Here is a 24,632-nt window from a genome sequence, read left to right as displayed (position 1 = left end):
CAACAGTCCTCCTCCTATGCCAGTTCGCACCTGCCTGCCCTTCCAAAGCCCCTCCCTCCACTCCAAACCTTAGGAGACGTTCCGGATGAAATTGGGGAGTAGAGGTTAAAGATCATGGGTTAATGTCTGCTGACACTCTGGCTCTCTCCCTAAGAGACAATCAGGCGTCTGAATCTAAACTCTCCTCTATTTGCACTACTGGGTTCAGGAGACCAGCCGTGGAGCACCATAGAACTTTCCACTTGGATTCATATCATTCCATGTCTCTTTTTTTCTTCATTGAAATGTTCAGCTGGAATTAAATTGCATAAAAGCCATTTGGGGGACTGGATTATTTAATTCCTGGATGAAAAAAATAAAGATTCGGATAATAATCTGCCCCAGTAACCGCTCACTGAACCCTTGCTCATGTGTAAGGTGAATCACAGTTGAATGGCTATTTTCAAGTATTTTACGGGTGAGAAATTCCACAGTTGCTTTCTGAAGCAATTTGTATTTTTTACATTGGTAGGTTGGCTACTTATGTTTTTTTTGCCACATAATACTTTCTTCAAATTTAATGAGTTGATGAGTCCTCTGTAGCTCAATTGGTAGAGCATGGCGCTTGTAACGCCAGGGTAGAGGGTTCGATCCCCGGGACCACCCATACGTAAAAATGTATGCGCACATGACTGTAAGTCGCTTTGGATAAAAGCGTCTGCTAAATGGCATATTATGAGCAGGCAGTTTGTTAATTAGAGAAAGACTGATACAATTCTACATGAGGATACTAATTATCATTATGTGAATTCCACCTTTATTTGCATTTATTTAATTTTGTATTAATCTATTATTGTTTGGCATCACACAGGCTATTCAGCATTCTTGTACTGCTTTCTTTGGTACCACAGTTATTTTGGTAACGTCTCATGATACAAAATCCAAACCTACTACTTTTGGTTACTCTGCATGACAGAGTAAGTAATCTTGGGTGTTAACAAAATCGTAACTAGTGTGTCCAGTAAAACATCAGAGTGCATTTATAAAACACCCTTAAACGCCTTGTTAACCAGCCCTCTTAAACGTGCCATGCGTTCTCCTCTTTTCTGTCTTTTGTTGTTCGTCAGAATCTCCACACTTCTACTAACATCACAGTTATCCTCATGGCTGCCCTGACCGACTTTACCCTTACCACTTCCACCGTAGAATGTAACACACAAAGCATCATGTCTGTTACCAGAGACTTTGTTTTGTGTGTATGTGATCCTTTTCAGGATTACTGTGTTACATGCAGACTTCTTAATACAGCCACAAAAACAGCCACAGGGCTGTCCTTCCCCTAGGGTCAAAGGTTGAAGTTCTGTGAACCACATTTCTGTGAAAAGCTTGGGGGCAGAGGTCAGGGGAGTTCTGGTGGGGGAAGGAATAAAAGGGAGGATATTGTATCTCCATTCATGTGGCATTTGAGGTCAAAGTTCAAAGATTAAAGGTCACTTAAGTTCCGAGGTTACGAGGGTAGATACCGTAAACTGCTGAGGCAGTTTGCTCCCCCTAACCTAAAAGCTGACATCTCAGTGGTCAGGAAGAAGATTCTAGATGTATGGTGCACATTTAGTTAGACAAAATAAATAGCACAAAATGATCTCAAAGTTAAGTCTGTTTTCATGTGTAGTATCTAGTCAGACAGTGACAATAAAAAGCCATCAACTTAGACAATACAAGGTTGATATGAGTGCCAATTTGGACTGAACTTTAGTCTCTTGAGTCCTACATTAACCTCAGTTACACTGTAAAATTCAAATTAAAGGTAAGACATGTCGTGAACAATGACCTTGTAAAGTGCTATATAATTTATCTCAGTGACAAGATGAGTGTCAGTTCTGTTTATTAAACTGATATTGAACTAAATTACTGTTTGACCATTATGCCGAGGTTACATTCTGTTATGAGGCACAGTATTGATTGGTTAACCTAAATGCTGAAGCTGTGTGTGTGTGTGTGTTTGTGTGTGCACCTGTGTACGTGTATGTATGTGTCCAATAACATTGAATTAAAACAATAGTGTGGTGGGAGAACTGCATTGCCTCCCCACACACCCGCAATCTCAACCTCCAGATCCCCAGTCTAAAAATAAAAAGAGTTTCTCTGGAAGAAGGGCTGTGCAGAAGAGAAGTAGGTTATGTTGTGTTTTTATTCATGACAGAACACATATATGTTCCCCAGGTCCTCTGAGATAGAAAACTGTCTGTGGGCCATCACAGTAGATACCACAGAGATTATGTCACAGAAAAAAAGAGCTACGGCTAAGTAATAGTAGAAATTCATAACGTACTATACTAAACTGCCCAGACTATCAGTATAATGTAATACAACCATTTACGTTAATGGAAAAACCTGATTGTGCTCATTTTTATAAGGCACCAAGTTATTTATTTTTATTGTTACATTTTAATTATATTTCACTTGATCTCATCCTTTCTGTCTTTCAGAGGTTGCAAAACGTTTGTAAGTAGGCCCAGTTTATAGACAGTTAATTATTTGATAATAGCCATATGTGTACAACATGAATAAACGAATATTTAAGTGTCTATAAACCATAGGCTATAAACCTGATTGTATACTACTTATAAACACAATAAACCTCAAATGTTACATAATTGTAATACGTTTTCATGAAGTCTAACGATACATTTGGAGAAGGGCATGGTTGATAAAGCCACTGATCCTTTAAACTGCTCCTTTAAGGGTGGTGTCAGTGGCAGAGAGGAGGAGTGTCGCCTCTGCTGAGTTCTCGAGAGCAAGGGGATTCCGAGAATAAACAATTCCGTCAGACTCGACTACAGGTCGCAGAGCCTGATCACTTCGATCCAAACCCGAGGCATTTTGGAATAAATCATCAATATTTCTTAATTAACGCGCGTTCGAGAAATCCGACCTTTTCACTGAGACTATCCGAAGGATTTCCTCCTGTCGAATAATGATGCGCCTTTTCGCTTGAGTGGGGTCCACTGTCAGCCAGCGGGGTAGACAAACCCAAGCAGGTACGTGCCGAGCTAAATGTACAGAATAGGCTGTGAAATTCCGCGAGGGCACAAACGGGTTGTGTGTCATGGATTTAACATGTTTACAGCATGTTTTTGAGGATTGAATTATGTTTGTGTCTCGAGCCTTAGTCTCTGGGCTCATAGCGGTGTGAAAACGCTGCGTAAAGAAGTCGTAATAAACCAGGCAGTGCTGTGCTAATGTCGTTTCCATTTTGTTCAATGGCATCCAGGATACATTATAGCCAGTTTGAGATTATTTCCTTCTCGACCTTAAATAAACGCATTACCTCACGTAGACATTTTCAAAGCTATTTGCCATAGAAAGCGCCAATGTTATGTCGCCAAAATCTAATGCCTCAAATACGAATCATGTAGCTTGTTCGTGCTGGCTACTTTGTTATTCCGTATTTTTGTCACATTGTTACATTGTCGTTACAGTGTTGTTACACTGTTAATATGTTGTTATAGTGTTTATTTTTACAGCGTTACAATTGTTGCAATATCCTCGATGTAGTCTAGCCTACGTGTAAAAATTATAGCCTACAAAATGATAGGCCACAGATACCACCTTAATGTTCAGTTTAACCTGCATTAAAATGCTGCATAGGACTAGTACTAAGTAAAAGGCGTACAGCCACTGCCTACTGATACAGATAATTAATAGTATTTCTATGAACGTTAGTAAATAGGTCCGGTATTGATATTACGACTGTCAACATCATTGGCTCTTTCGGAGGCTGCTCCATTGTAGCCAAATTAGTCATCATTTCATTGTTTTGTATGGTGTAGTTTAGGATTATAAATGCATTATAATGCTTCATAGTTAAACTAGATTCACTCTTGCTGATGATTTTCAATTAATCTGTTGTGCTTCCTTGTTCCTTGTCAAAGGTGACAACATGTTTGGCATTGCATGCCTCAAATGTTCATTCATCATTGACACAGTGTCTGGAGTAATGTAGGCCTACAGTAGCTATGTTTAGTCATAAACCAGATTGTAAATTAGCCTCGTGGATTTATACACAGAAAGTACTGGTGACATTGTATTACTACTGCATTATTATTATTATTATTATTATTATTATTATTATTATTATTATTATTATTATTATTATCATTAGCATTATGATTATTATTATTAATGTTGAGTTATTTACATATTATATATTCTTAATTTTGCTATGGTTTAATTCAACATCTTAGCAGTAGGCTACTGACAATTGACAGGTAGACTGGATTTGAACTATTCCAGTGTTTGGAGTAGTCATCACCAGATGTCCTCTAGCTTCATTTGACCATTGACCTAATGTTGCAGGCATAAAAGAAACGCCTGAAAATAGATCCCACACATACTTGTCTTGAAGAGAAAAAAAAAATGTCAGGGGACATTCTCTTCTGCACTGTTCAACCAATCCAGCAAATGTGGAGGAGGAGTTAAGATGGAGTGCCGCCTTGTTAACTTCCAAATGCGGAAGTCCTGTCACAGGCTCTCTTTCCATTTCCCCTGAAAACTGGAACATCCGATTGTTGGGGACTCTGCAGAGGCTATTTGAACATGGGATCGGTGGAGAAGCAATAGGTCAGGGGTTGAAGGTTGGCCAGCGGAGTCACAGGGGAGAGAGAGGGCAGGACCACACTGTTAGTTCAGGTGTGCTTAGCCTTAGCCACCCTGGCTAAACTTCCCTCCAACAACAAACCTGTTTACTTTTCATGATTTGGAACACATCAGCACATTCAATTGTTTACTAGGCCTACTTTTACAGCAAACTTGGGTGGATTAGTCAAATATAGGCCTGAGCATTGTTGAAGAGAACTTGTCTGACTTTTGAAAAGTCTAAATACTCAGCCTGTCTGGGGGTCTGGTTTTTAGTCCTCCTTTTGTGGAGTGTTTAAGCTACTTAATTATTTGACCTGATCTTGTACAGGATATTCAAGGGTAGCTGCGTATAGTCCTCTGTACTGTACTGGAGCCATAGATACAGTTGAAGTCGGAAGTTTACATACACTTAGGTTGGAGTCATTAAAACTCATTTTTCAACCACTCCACACATTTCTTGTTAACAAAATATGGTTTTGGCAAGTCGGTTAGGACATCTACTTTGTGCATGACAGAAGTAATTTTTCCAACAATTGTTTACAGACAGATTATTTCACTTATAATTCACTGTATCACAATTCCAGTGGGTCAGAAGTTCACATACACTAAGTTGACTGTGCCTTTAAACAGCTTGGAAAATTCCAGAAATGATGTCAGGGCTTTAGAAGCTTCTGATAGGCTAATTGACATCATTTGAGTCAATTGGAGGTGTACCTGTGGATGTATTTCAAGGCCTACCTTCAAACTCAGTGCCTCTTTGCTTGACATCATGGGAAAATCAAAATAAATCAGCCAAGACCTCAGAAAAGAAATTGTAGACCTCCACAAGTCTGGTTCATCCTTGTGAGCAATTTCCAAATGCCTGAAGGTACCACATTCATCTGTACAAACAATTGTATGCAAGTATAAACACCATGGGACCACGCAGCCGTCATACCGCTCAGGAAGGAGACGCGTTCTGTCTCCTAGAGATTAACGTACTTTGGTGCGAAAAGTGCAAATCAATCCCAGAACAACAGCAAAGGACCTTGTGAAAATGCTGGAGGAAACAGGTACAAAAGTATCTATATCCACAGTAAAACGAGTCCTATATCGACATAACCAAATCAAATCAAATTTTATTTGCCACATGCGCCGAATACAACAGCCCTTAACCAACAATGCAATTTTTAAAGTATTTTTTCTTCTTTTAAGTGTTAAGTAAAACAAATAAAAGCAAACAACTAAAGAGCAGCAGTAAAATAAAATAACAGTAGGGAGGCTATATACAGGGGGGTACCGGTGCAGAGTCAATGTGCGGGGGCACCGGCTAGTCGAGGTAATTGAGGTAATATGTACATGTGGGTAGAGTTAAAGTGACTATGCATAAATAATAGACAGAGTAGCAGCAGCGTAAAAGAGGAGGGTGGGGGTGTGGGGGGCAGTGCAAATAGTCCGGGTAGCAATGATTAGCTGTTCAGGAGTCTTATGGCTTGGGGGTAGAAGCTGTTGAGAAGCCTTTTGGACCTAGACTTGGCGCTCCGGTACCGCTTGCCGTGCGGTAGCAGAGAGAACAGTCTATGACTAGGGTGGCTGGAGTCTTTGACAATTTTGAGGGCCTTCCTCTGACACCGCCTGGTATAGAGGTCCTGGATGGCAGGAAGCTTGGCCCCAGTGATGTACTGGGCCGTACGCACTACCCTCTGTAGTGCCTTGTGGTCGGAGGCCAAGCAGTTGCCATACCAGGCGGTGATGCAACCAGTCAGGATGCTCTCGATGGTGCAGCTGTATAACCTTTTGAGGATCTGAGGACCCATGCCAAATCTTTTCAGTCTCCTGAGGGGGAATAGGCTTTGTCGTACCCTCTTCACGACTGTCTTGGTGTGTTTGGACTATGATAGTTTGTTGGTGATGTGGACATCAAGGAACTTGAAGCTCTCAACCTGTTCCACTACAGCCCCGTCGATGAGAATGGGGGCGTGCTCAGTCCTCTTTTTTTCCCTGTAGTCCACAAGCATCTCCTTTGTCTTGATCACGTTGAGGGAGAGGTTGTTAAATACTAAGCTGAAAGGCCGCTCAGCAAGGAAGAAGCCACTGCTCCAAAACCGCCATAAAAAAGCCAGACTACGGTTTGCAACTGCACATGGGGACAAAGATCGTACTTTTTGGAGAAATGTCCTCTGGTCTGATGAAACAAAAATAGAACTGTTTGGCTATAATGACCATCGTTATGTTTGGAGGAAAAAGGGGGCAGCTTGCAAGCCGAATAACCATCCCAACCGTGAAGCACGGGGGTGGCAGCATCATGCTGTGGGGTTGCTTTGCTGCAGGAGGGACTGGTGCACTTCACAAAATAGATGGCATCATGAGGAAGGAAAATTATGTGGATATATTGAAGCAACATCTCAAGACATCAGTCAGGAAGTTAAAGCTTGCTCGCAAATGGGTCTTCTAAATGGACAATGACCCCAAGCATACTTCCAAAGTTGTGGCAAAATGGCTTAAGGACAACAAAGTCAAGGTATTAGAGTGGCCGTCACAAAGCCCTGACCTCAATCCTATAGAACATTTGTGGGCAGAACTGAAAAAGCGTGTGTGAGCAAGGAGGCCTACAAACCTGACTCAGTTACACCAGCTCTGTCAGGAGGAATGGGCCAAAATTCACCCAACTTCATAGTTAAAAGTTTGTGGAAGGCTAACCGAAACGTTTGACCCAAGTTAAACAATTTAAAGGCAATGCTACCAAATACTAATTGAGTGTATGTAAACTTCTAACCCACTGGGAATGTGATGAAAGAAATAAAAGCTGAAATAAATCATTCTCTCTACTATTATTCTGACATTTCACATTCTTAAAATAAAGTGGTGATCCTAACTGACCTAAGACAGGGAATTATTACTAGGATTAAATGTCAAGAATTGTGAAAAACTGAGTTTAAATGTATTTGTCACGCTCTGGCTCCGGGACTCTGTATAGTGAGCCAGGGTGTGTTCATTATTTGGGTGTATTTCTATGTTTGTATTTCTGTTGGGTGCATTTCTATGTTTGGTCAATGACTCCCAATCGGAGGTAACGAGTGTCAGCTGTCGGCTCGTTATCTCTGATTGGGAGCCATATTTAATCTGTATGTTTTCCTGTGGGTGTTGTGGGTTTTTGTTCGTGTTTGGTTGTGTATTGACCGTCGACTGTCACGTCGTTGTTTTGTTGTTTTGATCGGGTGATCATTCAAATAAATAATATGTTCACATTCAACGCTGCGCCTTGGTCCTCCTCCTCTATGTATGACGATCGTGACAGAAAAACCCACCAAGATGGGACCAAGCAGCGTGTCCAGGAGCCGTCGCCAGGGAGATCCCTCACAGATCTCCTTCGCCTCCTGGACTGGGTCAAGCCGAGTGAGGAGGAGAAGGGCTTGACGCTATGGCAGAAGGGCGAGAGGCTGGCGAGGTCTATGGAGACCTGGTCCACGGGTAGGAGAGACGCCCCGAAAATTTTTAGGGGGGGGCTCGAGACGTCGGACCAGCAGGAGGCCGCGATAGAGCGGCCCAGTGGGTTGATGGAGAAGGCCGCCGGGTTACGGGGGCCACTGGTCAAAGAGGGGATGGAGGAAGTGGAGGCACGGCGAGAGGTACTGGCGTGTGTTGCCAGTCCGGTCCGGCCCGTTCCAGATCCCGGTGTGGGGCCAGTGGTGTGTGTCCCCAGTACAGTCCGGCCCATCCAAGCTTCCCGCACCAAGCCAGTGGTGTGCGTCGTCAGTCCAGTCCGGCCCGTTCCTGCTCCCCGCATCAAGTCTGTGGTGCGTCTCGTCAGCCCGGCTCTGCCCGTTCCTGCTCTCCGCACCAGGTCTGTGGTGCGCGTCGCCAGCCCAGTCCGGCCCATTCCTGCTCCCCGCATCAAGTCTGTGGTGCGTCTCGTCAGCCCGGCTCTGCCCGTTCCTGCTCTCCGCACCAGGTCTGTGGTGCGCGTCGCCAGCCCGGCTCGTCCCGTTCCTGCTCCCCGCACCAAGTCAGGGGTGCGCTTCGACAGCCCGGCTCGGTCCGCTCCTGCTCCCCACACCAAGCCAGTGGGGTGCGGCGTCAGTCCGGCACGGCCCGTGCCTGTTCTCCGCACCAAGTCTGTGGTGCGTTTCGTCAGCCCTGTCCGGCCCGTTCCTGCTCTCCGCACCAAGTCTGTGGTGCGCGTCGCCAGCCCAGTTCGGCCCATCCAAGCTCCCCGCACCAGGTCAGTGGTGCGCGTCGTCAGCCCGGTCCGGCCCGTTCCTCCTCCACGCATCAGGCCAGGGGCGCGTGTCGTCGGTCCGGCTCCGGCCAGCGGGGCTGGACAGGACCAGGGGTACTTTGGGGGGTTGGAGAAGAGGTGGGGATCAAGGACGGAGCCAGAGCCACCGCCGAGGAGGTGTGCCCACCCAGCCCTCCCTTGTTTAGCCCGTATTGAGGCGCGGTCGCAGTCCGCGCCTTTAGGGGGGGGTACTGTCACGCTCTGGCTCCGGGACTCTGTATAGTGAGCCAGGGTGTGTTCATTATTTGGGTGTATTTCTATGTTTGTATTTCTGTTGGGTGCATTTCTATGTTTGGTCAATGACTCCCAATCGGAGGTAACGAGTGTCAGCTGTCGGCTCGTTATCTCTGATTGGGAGCCATATTTAATCTGTATGTTTTCCTGTGGGTGTTGTGGGTTTTTGTTCGTGTTTGGTTGTGTATTGACCGTCGACTGTCACGTCGTTGTTTTGTTGTTTTGATCGGGTGATCATTCAAATAAATAATATGTTCACATTCAACGCTGCGCCTTGGTCCTCCTCCTCTATGTATGACGATCGTGACAGTATTTGGCTAAGGTGTATGTAAACTTCCGACTTCAACTGTAACTAAAACCTCCACATTTAACATGTTCTTGCTCTTGAATAGGTTAATCTGGTGCACATTCCAGCCATCTTCCTCCTCCACTGAGCTAATGTACTGTACTCTACACAACTTGTTTTGCTGTAGCCGTGAGTTGTTGTCTAGGGAGCTGCTGATGATGATTGATGTGCAGTATCCCACAACAGAATCAGAGGATATTTAATGAGAAATATGGACTCTGGACCCTGGTCTAACAGATCAAGGTTTTGTCTTCCCAGGACAACAAACAATCTGTCTGCCCCCAAAATGGTTGTTACAGTGTTGTAACAGTGTTGTTACATTGTTACAATTAATGCACTGTCTTTGCTGTAGTGTATGTATTAAAATTAGGGCTAACCCCATTTTATCGACTGGTCGATTGTTTGGTCGATAGGCTGTTGGTCGACCGAGATTTCTTAAGTCGAGTACTCGCAATTTTTGTTTTATCATGGTGCACAAGACACCTGTCTGATTCGCCCCTGTCTCAGTGGACTAATCCATTGCGGAGGCCACGGGGATGGCACAGTCCATCACTCTAAGACGTGATACTGAAATTGTATAAGGTTATGTTATGTAAAAATAATGGTGCAACACAAATAAATCTAATATTATTTTATAACAAATGCGCTTTCTCTCACGTTGGATACGGTCGCTGTCCGCGATTCTGAAACACAATCTTCAGTGCAGGGAAAATTAGTGCCTTTCCCTATGTGCATAATAGGAAAGTTAACCAGCATATTGGGATTGAGAACAATGTGGCGGATGCAGCACCAGCCGAGATGAGGAAACAGCCCTTGCCTTAGCCTTATTGTCTAAGAAAATTGAGGAGAGAGAACTTAATTAGGTCTATAATCAATAGCCTAACTGTTAAATGTGCCTTGCTTTACACTGCTCAAAAAAATAAAGGGAACACTTAAACAACACATCCTAGATCTGAATGAATGAAATAATCTTATTAAATACTTTTTTCTTTACATAGTTGAATGTGCTGACAACAAAATCACACAAAAATTATCAATGGAAATCAAATTGATCAACCCATGGAGGTCTGGGGGTTCTCTGGCAAATGCCAAACGTCCTGCACGGTGTTGGGCTGTAAGCAAAACCCCCACCTGTGGACTTCGGGCCCTCATACCACCCTCATGGAGTCTGTTTCTGACCGTTTGAGCAGACACATGCACATTTGTGGCCTGCTGGAGGTCATTTTGCAGGGCTCTGGCAGTGCTCCTCCTGCTCCTCCTTGCACAAAGGCGGAGGTAGCGGTCCTGCTGCTGGGTTGTTGCCCTCCTACGGCCTCCTCCACGTCTCCTGATGTACTGGCCTGTCTCCTGGTTGCGCCTCCATGCTCTGGACACTACGCTGACAGACACAGCAAACCTTCTTGCCACAGCTCGCATTGATGTGCCATCCTGGACGAGCTGCACTACCTGAGCCACTTGTGTGGGTTGTAGACTCCGTCTCATGCTACCATTAGAGTGAAAGCACCGCCAGCATTCAAAAGTGACCAAAACATCAGCCAGGAAGCATAGGAACTGAGAAGTGGTCTGTGGTCACCACCTGCAGAACCACTTCTTTATTGGGGGTGTCTTGCTAATTGCCTATAATTTCCACCTGTTGTCTATTCCATTTGCACAACAGCATGTGAAATTTAATGTCAATCAGTGTTGCTTCCTAAGTGGACAGTTTGATTTCACAGAAGTGTGATTGACTTGGAGTTACATTGTGTTGTTTAAGTGTTCCCTTTATTTTTTTGAGCAGTGTATAAATCATCCATATATATCTACAGAAATACGACAGATCCTGCTTATGTTGCCTGTTTGAGTGTTTGTTTAATAGCCTACTGATTCCGTGAGCACCAAGCCTCATGCAACGGCAAAATGTCAGATAAAGCAATTTCACAGATTCGGCTGTTTTTAATCTTTACAATTTTATTTCATTAGAACAGACTGGTATTGCTTATAATTTATTTAGTGTTGTTTTCACTGTTCCAAACAGGCAGAAAAATAATATTGTAATCTAACAGCACCTGTTTGTCACACATAATATGCACGTAGCTCTCGCTCCTATACCCTCCTTTTTCTTGATCTGCTTCTTATTGTTATTATAAAAAATATTATTATGATCATTATCAATGTGTCATTTTCATTACTTAGGACTATATTTCAATATTTACTGTAGGCTACTGTATCAATCAATCATTCATTCGTTCATGCCACCACACAGCATACGAGACATTCATGCTTTGAAATGCAATCAAGCATTTTTGTTTTAAAATGAAATAACAAAGGGAGCTTTGAATAATTAGCCTAAACAATAAATCAATCGCAATTCACGAATGCATACAACTGTTTTTTTTATATATCTTTTTTTCTCATTAGAACAGGCTCTCTGGTACACTTATTTATTTAGTGTTGTTTACACTGTTCCAAATGGTCAGAAAAATATATAATATTGTAATCTAACAGCAACTGTTTGGCACACATAATTGTCACGCAACGCTTGCTCATGTACCCTCCTTTTTCTTGAGCTACAGTAGTTTCCACAACGAAGTCAAATGTCTTCCACAGATCTAAACTTCCCCTTTCCCTCCTGAGCAGCCAGTAAACATTTGCCCGTTTCGAGTTTCTTTTTCACGTCTTCCGCATACATTCTGCTGTCACATGTTACTGTGTTCAGAGTTCGGTGTTTGTTATAACCAGTTTATTGATGTGATTATGATAGGATTTAGGTCAGACCCTATTGGTCACATGCATGTGATGCTTACATGTTTCACGTAAAGAGAGCAAGGGTTGTGAATAGGGAACGTTTTTCATAAACAAATTAGGGATTTCGGTGACAGAACTTTTCAGTCAGATACAAGTAAGAAAGTAAATGGCTGAAATGATGTTGCAGCTTCAGCACGAACAGAGCAATAAACACTTGCTGTGCTGTGGTGCCTTTTCGATGCAGTAGGGAGGAGAGCGAGACAACGTGCGCCAGTCACACAGGCACTCGCTGTCATTTTGTTTAACACGGTGGGACCATCGGGCTCTTTCTTAAGTCATTTGTGTGTCTTAATGATTTAATCAAACAGTGTACTTAAAGCATCAGACAAGCTCAGTGCATATGTAGTTGATTTATTCAAAGACATATGGTGTGTCTGTCTATATATGGAAAAATAAGTTTACACATTTTGACCAATCGATTCTAGGTCGACCAAGATATTTTTTTGTCGGGGGCAGCCCTAATTAAAATGACACAGAATAAAATACTCCTGTTGGTATATTAAGGGTCAAGAAAATATGCAATTGTAAAGGAAGGTGTGTGTAGCCTATACTGTGAGAGTGTGTGCATATGCATGTGTGTGTGTGCATACATGCATGCCTTTGAGTGTGTGCACTTATGTTGTGTTTTCATGAATGCTGAGCTACAGAAACGAGCTAGCTGTGTTTGGATTACACTCAGTCTCATGTGTCAGGACAGTGTAAGGTCGTTTGTCAACAATCTGCATACTGTAAACTACTGGATATGACAGGTGTCATGACGTGTCCATGATAGCTCTGTTCAGACATTGTGAACGTGTGGTCGGAGTCAAGCATTTACTATCAGGCTTTAAGGTTGTTGTAGATGGAATCAGAATGCTGATTGTGTTGCAATGACCAACCTCTTAACTTACAACAGTTGGCTACTCATTAGAAATGTGCTTGGGTAAAAATATATCTCTAACAATCAGAGGTTGGAACCGAAATTAGTTTCGTTCTGAACAGAACCATTATTGTTTTTCGTTCTGTTCCACTTAACTAGTTCGAACCCCAAAAAAGTACCTGTTTATATTATTCCTTTCTGTTCCTTTGTAGCCCTTTCCTGCATTTAAATGACCTAGTGGCCTCATTGGTGGAATGTTATTAATATTTTTCATAATTTCATAATTAATAAACATTATTTTAAAAACCAGCCGAAGATCCGGTGTTTCTATGTCAAACGGTTTTGTTATATTTCAGTCTTCTGTGATGTATATAAAGTGTTATATTGGGATGCAAACTCAAAATTGAATACATGTCAACTCTATATCTGACATGGTATTATTATTTTAAAGCCCATAACCATGTGTGTGAGGTGTATACTTTTGTTTCAAAGTAGATTTGTTTCAGACTAGCAAGAAACACTCTGTGTGGCCCTGATTTAGCCCACTGCAGTAAAAGTTTCAACCTCTGATTTTATTTTTTACATTTAGCTCAACATGAAATTACTTCAGCAATCAGTGCGGATAGAGCAGCTTGCTATGGAGCGGGCAAGCTATAGTTGTTTACATGCCCGATGGACAGACAAGTGTAGTGAAATTTTGCAGGTGGGAGAGAGGTTGGGGGAGGAGGCTTGGCTTGAAGCGCTGGGCATCTAGTTATGACATGCATTATCTGAATTAGGCCCTCAGAATTATACCTACGGAGGAGCGGCTTCTATGGAGGAACTTTGGATGTCTTTGAACTTCCAAGAGTTGGCTTAACGTTGGCCCAGAGCTAGCTAGCTAGCTAGCTAACAAGCTTGTGTATGCAGAGTGACACCAGATTTAAAAACACGTCTTACCTTTTTGTAGTTAATAAATCCAATGTGAAACATGATAACTATAATATCCTTAACTAGCATTGAAAAAGTGAATCCATTCTCTAATAAAAAATCTCTCCCTAATTTCTGGATCATGCTTGTAACGTCAGTAGGCTACAGTAGCCTATGCTTCGGAGGGGGAGGGGCAGGTAGCCTACATACTAACAGGCAAAGATTTTCAGCTAGCAGGCATACACTGGAATACATTTCTGAGTGACAGAGTGAGGGCTTTAAATAGGTGCTTTTTTGCGTTTTTTGTGGGACTGAAAAAATGTCCGGAACATAAAAGAACATTACTAACTGGTTCCCATGCTTTTAAAATGACGGTTCTGTTCCGGAACAGTATAGATCACTTTCGCTTCTGGTTCTGATTCTGTTCCTCTAAAAATGTCGTTATTTTCCGGTTTTTGGTTCTGTTCCCTGAACCGGTTCCAACCCCTGCTAACAATAGGCCTAGATGTTGATTTAGTGATGTAAAAATACAATGTCATGTCGGTCATGCTTTCACACCATCACACCAACTCTCCAAGGCAATCTACTCCAATCCGGGAGCGGGGTGGAAGGGAGGGATGGAACTAAAGTCAATGGGACTCATTTTGATGACACGGCAGGAGCAGCTAAATGCGTCTTTATTGCTGTGGCTCCTGGAGGCAGGCAGGCAGGGTGGAATGACGAAATGGAGGGATGAAAGTTGGAGGAAGGCTGGAGCAGGCAGGCAGCCCTCTGAGATACTGACTGGCCCTGGCTGCCTGGCTCATCTGTTGGATAACTCTTCCTCACCCTCCTCACCTCCCCATCCCCCCTCCCACCTTACTCCCCTCCCCTCCCCTCCCCACCTCACCCTCCTGCACCCTGGCCTTGGAGCACTGACAGGGCCGCTCAATTATCCACACACATTGATTCTTACTGTTTGCGATTGCTGTAAAATATTTATACTTGAAATGTATACTGAAATTACTCCCAAAGTGATCCACGGAGAGAGGGGAGAGATGCAGGTCAGATAAATTAAGCATGTCGCCCACACGAAAACATTGCGCCCCATTTCAGAAACAACAGCTGTGGAACCTAACTGTGCCGATCAATGAAGCAGGGGCAACGAGAGAGAAGAACACAGTTACCTTGTACTGTTACATACACAGGCCAAACATAATGTGCATTGCCATTGTTCTGTCTTTCCTTACTGCTGATGATATTTAGATATACAAGCCATGTTTTGTTGTAGTCTGAAGCAGCCCAAACCTACAGGGTGATGTGAGTAGACCTGACTGTCTCCTTGGGTTGGTTGGGGCGGACACAACAGAGGAGCAGAACAGAGTTGACTTTCCCTCCCTGCTCCTGAAGTTGAGATGGTGGCCTCAGGCTGTGGAGGTGCAGCAGAAGGCTTCTCCTACTGTGTGTGTGGCTTCTGCAGCACTGCCAGTTGGGCAGGGAGAAGGTCTCTTCTCTTCCTTTCTTTATCACAATCAGGCCAATGCCGCTGGCATGGTAGTGTGTGGGTGCCCTGTAAATGAAACAGGAACATACACTCATGAATACAGTAGAATACAGTGTTTCTAACTGAAGTAGTTATAGGCTACGATACATCAAAACATGACTCACATTGCTTTACTAAGTAGATACAACAAATAGGCTACTGGTGTGTTTACAATCAGTTTGAAATCACAATAAGAGGATGCAAATAACATGAGAACAATAAATGGCCTTCAAAAAGGAAAGATAATTGATAATTACATAATTTGATCATGACTTTCCCAAAGTCTTCTAGTTAGCAATTTAGTCTTGTGTAGTTACTAGTTAGTTAGCTACTAATGCATTAGGCTACCTGTATTTGTCTGTGTCCTGGTCATCAGGGTCAGTCCCGAAGAGCACAGCTAGGAGGTTAAAGTTTAACACAACAAGTCACAATGTCCGATTAGGTTGTCAGAAACACCAGAGGATTTTTGCGGACTGAGGGGAGTGTTACTTAACTGTGTCTTATTTTAACCAGGTTAAGTGGAGGGACTGAGAGCAGAGCAGAGCTTAGATCTGGGGGAGAGAGAAGCCGTCCAGGCTAAGTGAAAATGCCACTCATTCCTGACGAGTCCCCGGCCTGGTGAAGGTTAGTGGTTTGTCTTTGTAAGCTGAGGGATTGATGCATGAGCCTGTCTGTCGGAGAATTCAAATTCCAAGGCAGGCACAGTCTCAGCATAGCGCTCCCTCCCAGCCAGCATATTACAGGGGCCCTGTCCTTCCCAACTTCTTAACAGCCTGTCCTTTTGGGAACCTTGAAGCAGCCCAGGCAAGGACAAAGCGTCTGGTGCAATAAGCCTGTGCAGGGGGAGGCTTTACGTAACGCTGCCTGTCTGCCTAACCAGCTCACCTCTGCTTTAAACATGGGTATATGTGACTCCCTGACACCATGTAGAGTAGCGCAGAGCAGCACACGTCCCCCCGGCGCCCAGCCCAGCCCCTGGACAAGGAGGGGGCAGAGAGGTCCTGGCAACTTAATTATATCTTTCTCTTTTAAAAGCTTATTAGCTAAAGAGGAGTTTTCAGAATTTATGAATGAATGATGGATATATTGCACAGGAAGACAGGAGAGGGAAGGGGGGAGGAGGGGTGCATATGCTATACAGTAGGTGCTGTGGGATTGTGACTGAGAGATTTATTTACCTGAAGAAGGGGTGCGTTCGGGAAAATGTAAATGGTGTAAAACGTTGTCTTTAGAGTAGGTAGCTGTGATACTCCAAGACCAAGCGCACCGACCAGAGAGTTCATAGTGCACAGTGCGGCGGTCATTATTTTGATTATCGTTCATGTAAACACACGCTCACACGTACACAGACTCACACCCTGTTGTCTTAATCAATGGGCAGACTGAAATCTGAGTCATATGGATTTCCGAGGGAGAGGAAAAACAGAGCTAGGGCCAAATTCAAATGGAGTAGGATCCTGATGACATCACAGTGACTGTGTGTCTGTTTGTGGTAGTAGGAGCTGCTAGCTGGGATTTCCCCAGTCAGTCACTCACTCACTCACTGCTTGTTTTAGACACACATCCTTTATCATTTTAGTGCTGTGGAAACAATAACCTCCACACCTCTACACCACCAACTGTAATTGTATAACTTTTGGGAGATTTAGGGATTTTAGTGATGAGGCAAGCTGTTGCCGGGCAACAGGGAACCTTTGTGTGGGTGGCTGTGCTGTGGAGAGTGCACAAAAAAAATGCTAGGTTAAAAACAACCCAATTTGGTTATTTGGTAACCTAGCGCTTGGTAAATATTGGACAGAACACACGCTGGGTTATTTTGAGCCAGCCAGTTGGGTTGCGTGAATAACCCAACATGTTGGGTTATTTGGATTACCTAAACATGGGTTAATTTAACCATCAGTTGGGTTTTTATTCACTTTCATGCTGGGTTGACCCAGCAGCTGGGTGTTATTTAATGTAATCCATAGGTTATTTTCAGGAGGCATGGCCTATTAGGGACATGGCTTTCAGATAGTTATTTTGGCCACCTGTCCTGTTCATCATGTTAAGTTTGTACACTGCAAATTAAAATGTTCCTTGAATATTTTTGCACATTACATATTTCATATAAAATGAATGACATTATTACGTACATATTGAAACAAATGGTAACTATGCCAACATTGGGATATGCATAGGCTCTTTTAGATCTCATATACTTGTGTAAGACTCATTCATTCTTAAAAGTCTAAGCCGTTGGGGGCGCGGGGGGGTTCTAAGCTAACATACAGTATGGAATTGTTTTAAGATGGTCATACTATGGATAATTTAGCTATTTGATTTGGAATTTTAGGACCCCTTTAGGTATAAAAAAAAAATATGTTAAAACATTATTTGATAAAATATTGAATTTGACCTTTTCTACTGTAGACCAGAGAAACGCATTGAATAACACATTCATAAATGGCAAAAAAGACAGTCAAAAAATTAATAATAAGAAACAAGGTTTTGAAGTGTTTGTCCTATATCTAGGAGATATAAGAAAGCTCAGGAAATATATACTGTATATTTTTTTACACATATTAAACAATTTTTATGGGTAGGCACAAAACTACATCGGTGGATGCGGTGGATTGAGACGCATCCAATGCAAAAAAAAACTGATATCTCTAGCTTAAACTGACGGATTTTGATGGGGATTTTTTTATTATGTTACTTAGATGTACGCACCGGTGCGTCAATTGACTCTAGGAGGGGTTAAAGCTACAAAAGTGTTTAACCTTAATATGTGATAACAGTACAACAGAACAGATTAACCACTCTCATGGGTGGCCAAAAATAACTATCATTAGTAAAGTAGTGATACTAATGTTAAAATACTAATGTCATTGTGGGCATCCTGGTGAGGGGGCTGCCTTGGTAAACAGACAGGGAGAGAGCTGTGGTACACACCCAGGGCCAAGCCTTTCTCAGGAGGTTGTTATGAGATGCCCAATCAAGGACTGCTGTCTGCCTGTCTGCCTGCATGCCTTGTGCAGCGTGAGAGAAAGAGAGGCCATTTGAGAGAGGAGGGAAGATGTCTGTAGGCAGCACTATGACCTATTACTTAAGGAGAATGGATTGGTGACTAGAAGATTGCTGGCTCATACTCTGCTGTTCTCCTCTGCCCTTGAGTAAAGGCAATTAACCTGGATTTGGCCAGTAAATATCCAGCAGCCATAGAAATTAAAAAAAGATGTGTGAGACTGATAACCATGGAAGTGACTTTGAATAAAAGTGTCCACTAAGCAGAGAGATTAATATTGTTAATAGAACCACTGCTGCCTGTGTATTAGTGATCTTCCTTCCTTCCCTCTTCAGGCTCTGTGAATGCAGAGGAGTAGTGTACTGTAGCGCTCCTCCTCTTCTCTCTCTCCCCCCTCTCTTTCTCCCACTCTTTCTCTCTCCCCTCCCCCCTCTCTCTCTTTTTCTTCCTCTGGCATTAAGACCTTGACCTGATTGCTGAGGAGGCTTTTTAAGTAACTCTCCAGAAGGAGATCTAATCATGTGACATCCTTCACCGAACCTCACCCCAACCACCCCCTCCCAACATTAACAGTCCTTATGTGACTAAGAGGGGGCAGGGGGTGACTGACTGTAGCATGCAAGCAGAGCATGCAGCTGCGGGGGGTTGTTGTCCTATTGGCTAATCATGCCAGTCCAAGGTCAAACAGGTTGGAGGTCAATGTGTCAGAGCCAGGCAGATACATGGCTTCCCCTACTCTCTACCCCTCGGTTGACTCCTGTCATGATCTGAGCTGGAGCAAACAAACAGCAGCCCCACTAGTCCCCCCTGAGCCCAGGGCCCTGCATGCTTCATTGTAATGGCAGCCAATGGCAGGTCAGGCAGGATTAGTCATCGTCTCGACTCTCGATCACCGATCCCAGGATGTGTCAGTTTGAAGGTCAGTCTGTGACTAAAGTGATTCATGTCCTCAATGAGCTGGCTGGGGGGATTCATGTTATTGCAGTTGCCTTGAATCAGTCCTCTTCTCGGCTACAGCAGCAGCAGCTGTCCCACTCATAAAAATGTACCTGCTCCTGCCATACTCCGTCTTTCTTTAATAGAGCTGACTGCTTTTCAGAGTATTTTTAATCGTCATTTATAGTATTTTCTCCCCTCTGATGTATTTAATATATGTTGAGCCTAGTGAATGGATTCACCTTATCGCTGTGTTAACGCCACATGAACACATCCCATTGAAACGCCATGATTTCCATGAAGTGTGTAAAAATACATTAGGCAGCAATCTCTCACTCTCAGTATTTCTTGTCTCTCTCTCTCTCTCTCTCTCTCTCTCTCTCTCTCTCTCTCTGCCTCCCTCTCTTTCTCCTCTTCCCTTTTCTTTACCTCCACATATGCAGGCGATGGTTTGAGGTTATAGGACTTTGGATCAAGGGTTGGATTTTTATTTAGAAGTCAAGTGCTTTTTATGGAACAAAGGAAGCTTTATGAAGAGTTCAAAACAAAAACAGAGTTGGCGGAACATCTGTATTTTCTAAGGTAATACTTGAGTTAAACAGATTTGTGTAACATACAGGGATATTTTCAGAATGTAACCTAGGTCTTTTTCAGACAGACAGAAATACATTTTAAGAGAAGTGTTTACATGTAGGGTTAGCAGCCCATGAGTAACCCTTAGCTTGTATAACCTTGTTTCCTGTCAAGGTTTAGCATTAGCGCTGCACAAACACACAGCAGCTTGTGTAACTGTATTTACATGTCAGAGAATGGGGCTAGCGCTAGAGTAGCTAACAAACTGATGCCAATGTACAGCTTGTGTAACATGCTTTGTATACACATACACACACACAGGCATGTGCATGCGCACGCACGCACGCACGCACGCACACACACACACACACACACACACACACACACACACACACACACACACACACCTGTGGTTGTTAGCTAGCACAAGAGAGCTGTAGCAGCCTAACAGTCCTTGTGTAACTGTGTTTACATGTATAGAGCTGGAACAGACCTGGCTGGGTCGTTCCATTTCATTTCAGCAAGCCATGACACCCACCGTCTCAGATTGTTCTGAGATGGTTTTTGTAGTTAGAAACAGATAAGATAAGCATTGCAGCAGTATACATTATCAGTTCTCTGTGTTTGACAAGTAGTATGAAGCTGCAGCTTGGAGTATTGTTTATTCATATTCCGTAATGTATTTATTGTGAATTTGGTGATGTTTTCTTTCCCCTGTTCAGAGAAATTAGAGAGCTGCCACTTGTTGAACTATTCAAGGAGAGGGGTTGAAGCATTAGGTTGCTAGGAGAAGAACAAACTGATTTGCTTTCATGTAGGACTTGCTTGAATTGTGAGGATGAACACACAATTTGTTTTCATCATGAGCAAAAGGTATATTAGTTTTCTACCCAAATAGAGGGAACAGTGCATCTAGTGGGCAAAACCAGGTACTTTCACATTCATTTATGGGAGAAAATGCAAGCGACTTCAATGTTGAATTTCTCTGGAAAAAAATTGACCATTTTATTTGGATTCCTTACATCTTAATCATTGTTAAGAAGAGATTTGGTTCAAATTAGATGTTGGGTACTATATTTATTTAATATCATACAAATCTAATAAATTGAAATGGCCAATTTGGGTGCAATCATTTAGGTGGAACGACTCGGCAAAGAGAGAGAGCGAGAGAGAGAGAGAGAGTGAGAGAGAGAGAGAGAGAGAGAGAGAGACCATCTCTCTCTCCCTCTCTTTCCCTCTCGCTCTCTTGTCTCTCTCTTTGTAAGCCACCTGCCGTTCCATTCAGCAGCGTTGACCTTGGTGGTTATGAGGAGACCAGGCCTGACCTACATACACACCAAAAAGGTTTAGACTGTTCCACTTACTGGCTTTTCCTAGGGAACCTCACCCCCCCCCCCCCCCCTCAACCCTCACAGGCCCCATGAACACATCTGACACACATTCACCCCACAAGAGAATAAGGCCATGTTCCTCGGTTCTCACCTGCTGATGTTGCTCATTCACATCAGTGATAAGCTTCATGGTTTTTTTTCTGGAGAGGAATTGTCTTATTTTGTGTTTTTGGCTAGGCCAAGCGTAGGGGAAAGTGGAAAAGCAGCAGGCTTCATGTTGATGACTGTGTCTCTGAGGCTACACAACAGGTCTGTGCAGCAGCAGCACAGTAGGTCACCATTAGCATGCAGAGGCTTAGCACTTCTGCTGAAGGTTTAGCACCAGGTCAACCTCCTCTCTCTGCTTTTAAAGCAGGATGCCAGGCAATGTCTAATGCTATTCAGTATGTATTCAACCACATGGCGTAGTAACCGCGCTGCTGCATCCACCGGTATCACTCTTGTCTCTATATATATATATATTTATATATGCTTGCCTACACACTGCATGAAACATGGGGTGAGACATAGGCTAAACTAGCGAAGGGATGCTAACATATAGCTAGCTATCCAATCTCTGAGTGGAATCAATAGGTTTGACGATGTATCGGTTAGTGCTTTGGGAAAATAAATTATCACGTTAGCAGAGATCAAACTGAGGTACAAGAGGAGCCTGTTGCTGTTGCCACTACTGCTAACTGAGGACCATGACTAATGCAGGGGAAGATTAAAGAACCCACACATGACTGAATGCAGCTTAATGAAGAATGAAGAATTACAGTGCCGTCAGAAAGTATTCACACCCCATTGACTTTTTCCACATTTTGTTGTGTTACAGCCGGAATTTAAAATGTATTAAATTGAGATTTTGTGTCACTGGCATACACACAATACCACATAATGTCAAAGTGGAATTATGTTTTTAGACATTTTTACAAATTCATTCAAAAATGAAAAGCTGAAATGTCTTGACTCAATAAGTATTCAACCCCTTTGTTATGGCAAGTCTAAATAAATTCAGGAGTAAAAATTTGCTTAACAAGTCACATAATACATTGCATGGACTCACTCTGTGTGCAATAATAGTGTTTAACATTATTTCTGAATGACAACCTCCTCTCTGTACCCCACACATACAATTATCTGTAAGGTCCCTCAGTCGAGCAATGAATTTCAAACACAGATTCAACCACAAAGACCGCCTCGCAAAGAAGGTCAACTATTGGTAGATGGTTAAAAAAAAAAAAGCAGACATTGAATATCCCTTTGAGCATGGTGAAGTTATGAATTACACTTTAGATGGTGTATCAATACACCCAGTCACTACAAAGATACAGATGTCCTTCCTATCTCAGTTGCCAAAGAGGAAGGAAAACGCTCAGAGATGTCACCATGAGGCCAATGGTGACTTTAAAACAGTCACAGAGTTTATTAATGGCTGTGATAGGAGAAAACTGAGGATGGATCAACAACATTGTAGTTACTCCACAATACTAACCTAAATGACAGAGTGAAAAGAAGAAAGCCTGTACAGAATACAAATATTCCAAAACATGCATCCTGTTTGCAATAAGGCACTAAAGTAAAACTGCAAAAAAAAAATGCAAAGAAATTAGCTTTATGTCCTGAATACAAAGCATTATGTTTGAGGCTAATCCAACACAACACATCACTGAGTACCACTCTTCATGTATTCAAGCATGGTGATGGCTGCATCATGTTATGGGTATGCTTGTCATAGGCAAGGACTAGAGAGTTTTTTAAAACCTAAAACACAAGGCCAAATATACAATGGAGTTGCTTACCAAGACGACATTGAATGTTCCTGAGAGGCCTAGTTACCGTTTTGACTTAAATCAGCTTGAAAATATATGGCAAGACTTGAAACTGGCTGTCTAGCAATGATCAACAACCAACTTGACAGAGCTTGATGAATTTTTATAAGAATAATGTGCAAATATTGTACATTCCAGGTGTGCAAAGCTCTTAGAGACATACCCAGAAATACTCACAGCTGTAATCGCTGCCAAAGGTGATACTAACATGTAATGACTCAGGGGTGTAAATACTTATGTAAATGAGATATTTCTGTATTACATTTTCAATACATTTTCTAAAATTGATAAATACATGTTTTCACTTTGTCATTATGGGATATTGTGTGTAGATGGGTGAGAAAAAGAATACATTTAATCAATTTTTAATTCAGGCTTTAACACTACAAAATGTGGAATAAGTCAAGGTGTATGAATACTTTATGAAGGCACTGTATGTGTGTTTGCGTGTGTGCGTGGGTGGGTGCAGATATCATGAGCTGTCGTGACCCACAGTGACATTGGTGTGACAGTGTCAGGTAGGGATGTGACAAATAGAAAGATGTTCTTAGTGTTTAAGTAAGTTTTCCGATAAAACCATAAGACAATTGCATAAAATTCCACGTGAAATCCTATTGCGTGGTATGACCGCTAGGGGACAATAAAGTTCTACCGCAGTCATAGAGTAGGCTTAGGCATCTGGAATCTGCTTTGTGGCAGGTGAAATTTTGTCCCTAAGACAAATGTTAATTCGTGTTGACTCTAGTGTTCCTTCGATTTGTTATGTGTATTATCGACTCACAACAAAAAAGAAACCTAGTCAAGTGATCACAGTTCTTCTCCCTACATTATTTTCCCTCCGTTACATGTCTCTCACTCAATTTCGATCCAACCGCTCCCTCTACAGACGCGTGCTGCGCACCCAAGCTACCATTAGGCCTACAGAATTTACAGCCTATAAAAACGTATCTAACTGATAAACAAACAAAACTGTAGACAAGCTACATTCCCTGCCAAATCACGACCGCTTTATCACATATTTAAAATGGACTGGTTGAAGTGGGTAAATATGTGTTCTAACCACAAGCTGCAGTTTTGGAATAGATGCGTCTCGTCTATTTTAGGTTTTTTTTGTGAACTGCTATACAGGGGTTCTTAAGTACTATTTGAGAAGGTCCGGTCACACAAATTTCATAGGTGGCAAAAGCCGGATGGATAATATAATTTATCGGCATAGTAACAAACCAACACCTCGCAATCCATGCGACCCCAAACTGTTCACACCCCTCTTATTGGCGGAGAGAAAATGTTGCCGTTTTAAAGCTAATTTCCCGCAATTCTACACATTTTGCATGGGGCAGATTAGTTTTTTTCTGTTTTAAAACAAAATTCCTGCAATTCTA

The 24,632-nt window shown here is 42.7% G+C and overlaps 1 protein-coding gene across 2 annotated transcripts in view; it reads left to right on the top strand.

The window, feature by feature from the left end:
* The first annotated feature begins 2,811 nt into the window (after positions 1-2,811).
* The window catches only part of LOC311142995 (nuclear receptor-interacting protein 1-like), a 58,205-nt gene continuing 36,384 nt past the window's right edge, over positions 2,812-24,632 (top strand). The window contains exons 1-2 of one of the 2 annotated variants that reach the window (XM_084178782.1): positions 2,812-3,020; positions 16,046-16,156. The gene's annotated coding sequence lies outside the window, so the exon portion shown is untranslated. The remainder of the gene's footprint in view (positions 3,021-16,045; positions 16,157-24,632) is intronic. The other variant, XM_084178781.1, reaches the window with a different exon arrangement.

Source organism: Coregonus lavaretus (genome assembly GCF_964263955.1).
Source record: "Coregonus lavaretus genome assembly, chromosome: 15".
Taxonomy (NCBI): Eukaryota; Metazoa; Chordata; class Actinopteri; order Salmoniformes; family Salmonidae; genus Coregonus; species Coregonus lavaretus.
The sequence above is the reverse complement of the archived record's forward strand: the minus strand, read 5'-3'. Positions and strand labels throughout refer to the sequence as shown.